This window comes from Suncus etruscus, chromosome 6, assembly GCF_024139225.1.
Source record: "Suncus etruscus isolate mSunEtr1 chromosome 6, mSunEtr1.pri.cur, whole genome shotgun sequence".
In the NCBI taxonomy this organism is placed as follows: Eukaryota; Metazoa; Chordata; class Mammalia; order Eulipotyphla; family Soricidae; genus Suncus; species Suncus etruscus.
In genome coordinates, this window is record NC_064853.1 from 20,237,287 (window position 1) to 20,244,987 (window position 7,701).

Below are 7,701 nucleotides of genomic sequence, written 5' to 3' on the forward strand. Positions count from 1 at the left end.
ATTTGCTTCTTCATTTGTCTATACCTGCTGGGTCTCTCCATCTCTCTCTGTCTCTACCTCCGAACCCCCACCCCACCCCCTCACCCACCCCTTTTCACAATCTCTGTTTCTTCCATTGTCAAGCACCTTCTCTTGTCTTTGTGTCTGTGCCTCCCTACAAGCTCCACGTTTTCTCTCTCTCCTTTCTTCTTCCCTCCCCCACTCCTGTCTCTAGAAAGAAGGGGCAGAGATCACTGAGTAGGATTGGATGTCATTAAATGCAAAAAAAAAAAAAATGAGGAAGAGAGAGAGAAAGGCCTCCTTTTCTCCTGGCTGCCCCCGGGGAGTGGCTAACAATGAGAGACACTTTGGTGGGTAATCGATAGGAACAAGATGCTACTAGACATCTTTGTTGGGCGGAGGCAGTTGCAGTTCCCCCTGACTGAGCCTCTGGGAACAGCTGGCCCCTTGGCCAGGCGCAGTGTATTACAGTGGAACAGCCTCGAAGTGTGAGTCCAGCACATCTTGACCTTGGGGGCACCTCATTTCCATCACCTGCCCTCCCTCCCCGCTTCCCTGCTCCCCATTGGTGCTACTTGAGGAATATCATGAATAGAAAGAGGCGCCTTAAAGGATAGGCCATAGATCCCAGGCAGCATGAGATGTACCTCTGCTAATAAACTAAGTTTTCAGCTGGAACAAGACTCAGGTTACTTCCCAGCCTTAGTTTCTGTAGGTATAAATGAGGAGACCAATGCCTGTGTATCATTCCTGGCAGCCAGTTTTTTTTATTGGAATAGCAGATATGGATATTGTCTCAACTGCAATCCCTTTGGTCTCATCTGCTTAATCTTTGCCAAATCCTAGCCCTGAGTTCTCTGGAAGTAGTTTATAAGCATATATCACATTGTATGTTGCAAGTGCCAATGGAAAGGAGAATGGACCTGCCTGCTTCTCTTTGTTTTTGTTTTGTTTTGCTTTGTTTTCCCCATCACTTTTGAACTCATGTAGCCATATATCAGATGATAGACAATTGGGTTTTTTATATGATTATAGGAAAAATCTGCTATAAATATTGATGTGAAGGTCTTATTTTATTGAAAGATGCTTTGTTTCTCTTGGTAAATACTTAGGGTGTTGGATCACTATATCAAATGGCAACTGTACATTTAGCTGTATAGAAAATTACAAATAGTCTTTCAAGTTATAGACCATTCCTCATTAGTACAAGCCATGCTTGAAAATTTCCATTGTTCTGCCTCTCTGTTAACAATTAGTATTATTCATTAATTTTTGACCCATGTATCAGTACAATGATATTGCATTGTGGTTTTAATTTACAATTTATAAATGAAAAGTGATGTTTGGAGAAAAAATAAAACAAATAAAAGAGAAAGTCAAAAAGGAAGAAAAGGGAAAAAGGAAGGAAGGAAAGAAGAATAAAAGGAAAAAAGGAAGAAAGGAAGAAAAAAGAAAGGAAGCAAGAATAAGAAAGAAAATATACCCAAACACAAGCCTGGGCAGGTTCTCTAGTTGAGCTCAGCCAAACTTAAAAAAAAAAACAAAAAACAATTACCTATATTTCTCAAATTTTGGTATCTGGGCCACACTTGGTGGTACTCAGGGTTACTTATGGTTCTGAGTTTTGGAGTCAACTTAAGTGGGGTGAGAGGGACCAGGTGTGATGCTTGGGAAATGAACCCAGGTTGACCATGCAAGGCAAGTACCCCACACACAGTTCTATCTCTCCAGTCTACCTATACTCAAGTTTTGAGTTTAGTTGTTAAAGTTAGGACCCTGTGATTTCAGTGTTATTGAATTTGTGCTTTGGATATTTAGTTTGGTTATTGATACCACTGATCTGCCTGAATTTTTATTGACCACTGTTCCCCATTATGGAGTGCTGCTTGGGATTGAACCCAGGTTGGTCATGTGCAAGGCAAATGCCCTACCTGCTATACTATCTCTCTGCCCTCAAATCCCTACATTTTTAGCTCACAATAGTCCCACTGAAAACCAGTAATAATTTTGGCAACTTCAAAATGTTATTATGAATGAATACTCTGATTTCCCCATGCCTCCATATATTAAATATTCATTAAAAATGACAGCGAACACTTACTCATTCTAATGCATTTTCTGATCATGTCTAAAGCAAGATCATATCTTTTTTCCCAACTTACCATTTATCATTAACCTTAATGTCTAGAACTTATTAAACTCTTGGTACATTTTCTCCTCTACAAAAGGTACATAATCCTGTTTAAATTGTTGGGTCCCCAAAGGGCACATTTTTTTTAAAAAAATCTGTGCCTTATGAATTATGTTTTATGATGAGACTTCTTCCCCATTTTTAGGAGGAAATACTATTTGAGTACCCTTTAAATCTAAATTTTTACTGTTATTCATCTCAACCTTTGGAAGGAGAACTGACTTCCATCCTTCATTTCGTTGCTGTTAAATGATAAGAAAAGAATTCTTGATTGGATAGTTGATGTTATAAAAGATGATACACTTTTGAATGTAAAGCAGGTACTTACATTCCCATGTCACTGACTGAATAAATATCTGTCCTGTGGTCTTTTCTCTGCCAGAATATAAGGGCCATGCTTGGTGAAGGGGCAGAAGATGGCATATGAGGAAATCTCAGTCTGACATTTGATTCAAGCAGTGTTCATCAAGCATGTCTGTGAGCGGTAATGCTAGTGCCTTAATCTCCATTCAATTCCTTTTCTTTTGCAATTGGTTCAGTGCTGAGCAGCAAAAGATTTTGATTATCAGCTTGGAGACATACTTAACAGCAGGAACAGGTCTTCTCTCCTCTGCTTCCTGAGCACATGGGGCCAATACTTGGACCAAAAGAAAAATGATTGATCAAATAGATAATGGAAGTGAAAGCACCTTATACATTGTAAAGTACTACCAGATAGAAATGATTAGTGTTACCACATGTTTAATAATATCCTCCAGTCACTGAAAGGAATAGTTTTGACTTTGAATGGAATATAATCTCTTTAGGTGGTCTTGGCAGTGATGATGAGTGTGAGGAATTATTACATGAAAAAAGGAAGAATATGAACCTCAACAGATTCAATCCATGCATAGTATGTGCTTTGGGGGGAATGAATGAAACCTGGTCATCAGGAGTCTACTGGAGTCATGTACATGTTTTCTTAATCCTGTGGTGTCCCTGTTTCAGGCCCGTTCATCTGGGTCTGGTCCCTGACAGTTTAAAGAAATACATGTGTGAAACTTTAACAGCTATTTTTCAGATAACAAATGGCAGAGAATGATCAAAAGGAAAAGACATGTTTAAAGGTATGCAACCTTGAAAAGGGTATAATTATCATTGTAGGAGTCATATGGGATCTGCAATACATTTGTTTATTTTTCTGAGGTTGCTACTACTCTGTGTGTTTGTAGAATTTTATGGTCTTTTCTGTTTGTTTGTTTTTTTTTGTTCCTTTGGAAGTGAACTCTAAAACAGTCAGTCAGATGTTTAATTTTTCTGGGGAGGATTCATTAGTGGGAAAGTGAGAGTGAAAAGAAACCCAGGAGCTAAGAAAGCCAGTCAAGGCTGTAGGAACTCATGAAGTATTTTGTGAAAAAGAGGAGCCTCAGAACAGACGGAAATTTTAGAAGCAAAAGCTGACCAACCCTCCACCCCTACCTAGTTGTTCCATAGGTGCAAGAGAACCTTTTCTGCAGTCTTTGGTGACATTCAGCTGAGGACATCTTGGGAAACTACATAATCCCTATTTTTCTTATCAGTCCCTGGGTACAAGCACAGATGTTTCTAGGGAAAAAAAAAAACCAGCACACAGAGCTGCTTGTGTGCAAATAGTGGGGCCAATCCAAGGAGCGTTGGTCATGGGAATAGGACTCACAATTTCTGTGTGCATAGATTGTTCCTGCCCATTGTTACGTAATTACTGTAATTTCTCACCGATTCCCCTTGAGAGTGTTCCATCATAATCCTCAAAGCAAACACACACACACTCACACACACACACACACACACACTCACACACACACACACACACACACACACACACACACACACATACTTTGCAAGAGAGGGACCCATGGGACAGACTAGATTTTTTTGCTGCTGTACTGGCACCTCAGCCATGCTGCTCACTTCTCCCTTCTATTCTATCATTTTGCTCTTCACTTCCTTTCCACATTACTACCTTCTCAGAGAGGTCTTATTCTGGAGGTTCCCATGCTTCCTTGGGCTGGCCTGGCTTCTTTTGCTAGCTTAGTGTTGTCACTGTAGTGCTGAGAAACATTCCCATGAGTGCCCCGAGTTCTACATATACTCTTTCCTAACAAGATGCAAAACCCCACTACTGTTATAAAACCATAGCATATGAACTGCTTTTTAAAATCTCCTTATCAGGATAGCTAGCTATCAGGCATCAGAGGTACATACCTTGCCCGAATAAGGGTCTGACATTTTATGATCCATTCCCAGGAAATGTTATGGTGACCTGACTGGACACTAGCTCACTGGGCCCGAGACACGCTCAACTACCGATTCCTTGCATTGAGCCATCTAATTTGGTTAGATGAGCTCTCACTAGGAAGTGATCTCCAGGGCCAAGTACTGAGCACTGCCTGGGAGGACCTCCCAGAATCTGATTATTGACTGGAGTGAGGAATTCAGGATACTGAGAGTGCTTTCATTTTTGCATAATTTCTCAAGTGTATTCCTGAGAAAAACAGTCATAAAGGGCATTCCTCTGTATTTTTCTTCTCAGATTCATGTCTTTACTTATCAAACAAGCAGTTTTGACTCACAGTATAAGTGGTATTAAGAGTTTTGAAGGTATTCCTCCTTGGGATGTGCTTTAGCTGTTCCTTTAAGAGTCATCTCAACAGTTTTCCCATGCAAGCAGTTCTGTGTCATATGCAGCAGTATTGGCATAGCTCACAACTATGTAACATGACAAGTGTCTTACACCTATTGGTGGAAAGATAGTTCCCAGTTCCAATACCACATTGTGTAAGAAACCATAAATCCTTTGATTAATGGTGCTACCTAAAGTATTGTGTGAAAGGAAAAGCTAGTCCTGACACAAATAGCAGTCCCAACCAGAACAAATCACCCCAACATCCCTCTCCCCCCAGGATGAAAGAAGACATAAAAATTAGCTGGCCACCAAGTAGTTGGTTCATTTTCTCAAGGATTAATATAATATTGAAAGTGCAGATATGGTCTCTCCTATTTAGAAATTGGGTTTTCAAACAACCTCAGTGGCCAGATCAGTCTTGTAAGAGGAACCTGTGCTGTGAGGCATGACCCCAGGCCTGACACAGAGACAGTTGGTTGATGAGTCCATTAGGCCAGCTTTGGAGTAGCTAAGAAAGAAGCTGGCTGCCTTCCTGGAGTGGATTTTCTCTTTCAATTAGTCATATACTACATTCTTTATGGTGGGTGTTTTCTTGTGGGCATTAAGATAAGACATTCAAGCAAATCCTTTGGGTAGAGGCAAAGTATTTATAGTCTGCACCAAGATATTTCTGAATAAGCTTGGGTTGCTTATTTTATTTGTGTTGTATTCTTTCTTGGTAATGAGAATTCCCCCCAAAAGTTTCAAATGTGAATGGAAGGTGTGTTGGTATGAGAGATGTAAGTAATATAAAAGAATAAAAATTAAATAAAACTTCCTTTTGGAAGAGATGTGGCCATTAGAAAAATTTTAGTTAATGAAGTAGCTATGGATAATGAAATTGAACAAAAATGGTACCCCATGTTTACATGTGTAAAATCACTTCATGCTTTATATCTCCAACCCCAGGTTGGAGTCTGAATCAGAGTCACACATGAAATAATCCAAACCAGGCTGAGGGTGAAACACGTATAGTCTGGTAGTTTTCCATTTCATATCTCCACCTTACTGCCTGCAAGAACTGTTGCTTTTATTGACTACAGAAACCACTCCTGAGTGGGACAGGAGGACAGGGCAAGGGCAAATAGCTCAGGCTATCCTGAATCAGTCACACCCAGGTTTAAAAGTAAGACAATCTCTGTTTTGGGTGAAACCAAGTTGTAAACAAACAGATAATAAAAAACCAAGGATGACCTTTGTTTTCGGTAAAATAAGGTGCAACCTAATATACATGTATGTGTGACATACATGTGCAGTGTAATGCAGGAGTAGTTATAGATTTGAGGTGTGTACATATGTTTCTGTGTGACTTGGTTTACCTAAGTGTTTTTCAAGTTTACTTAGTGTTTGTCCCAGGTCAGATTCATGTCTATGCAAATTATCACCAATACATGAAGCACACTGGAACAAATCTATGTTTTCAAAGTAAGCCTGGTAGAAGGGGAATATACTACAGAAGCTTCAGAGATGGAGTATGCTTGGAATAGCTTGAGGTTTATTACCTATTTGATGAGTGCACAAGTCATTTGAGTACGAGGATTTAACATTTTCTGCTCAGAAGTTATAACAAAGAACACCATTACATAACATAGGTCAGCATAGTGTGCCTTGACAGCTCCAGATAATTTTTCTATAGAAGAGCAGGAGTGTTAACATAATCTTGGGGGCTAGTTTATAAGTGTCTGCTGATGCCACTTTTAGTGAAATACTGGCTCTGCGTTTACCTGGTGATCCCTGGATATAATGATCTCCAAATGCTAAACAAGTGTACTTAGTTTGTATTCTAGAATTTTTTTTTAATGCATAATTTTTTTTTATTTAAACACCTTGATTACATACATGATTGTGTTTGGGTTTCAGTCATAAAAGGAACACCACCCATCACCAGTGCAACATTCCCATCACCCAAGTCCCAAATCTCCCTCCTCCCCACCCAACCCCCGCCTGTACCCTGAACAGGCTCTACATTTCCCTCATACATTCTCAATATTAGGACAGTTCAAAATGTAGTTATTTCTCTAACTAAACTCATCACTCTTTGTGGTGAGCTTCCTGAGGTGAGCTGGAACTTCCAGCTCTTTTCTCTTTTGTGTCTGAAAATTATTATTACAAGGGTGTCTTTCATTTTTCTTAAAACCCATAGATGAGTGAGACCATTCTGCGTTTTTCTCTCTCTCTCTGACTTATTTCACTCAGCATAATAGATTCCGTGTACATCCATGTATAGGAAAATTTCATGACTTCATCTCTCCTGACAGCTGCATAATATTCCATTGTGTATATGTACCACAGTTTCTTTAGCCATTCGTCTGTTGAAGGGCATCTTGGTTGTTTCCAGAGTCTTGCTATGGTAAATAGAGCTGCAATGAATATAGGTGTAAGGAAGGGGTTTTTGTATTGTATTTTTGTGTTCCTAGGGTATATTCCTAGGAGTGGTATAGCTGGATCGTATGGGAGCTCGATTTCCAGTTTTTGGAGGAATCTCCATATCGCTTTCCATAAAGGTTGAACTAGACAGCATTCCCACCAGCAGTGGATAAGAGTTCCTTTCTCTCCACATCCCCGCCAACACTGTTTATTCTCATTCTTTGTGATGTGTGCCATTCTCTGGGGTGTGAGGTGGTATCTCATCGTTGTTTTGATTTGCATCTCCCTGATGATTAGTGATGTGGAACATTTTTTCATGTGTCTTTTGGCCATGCGTATTTCTTCTTTGTCAAAGTGTCTGTTCATTTCTTCTCCCCATTTTTTGATGGGGTTAGATGTTTTTTTCTTGTAAAGTTCTGTCAGTGCCTTGTATATTTTGGAGATTAGCCCCTTATCTGAT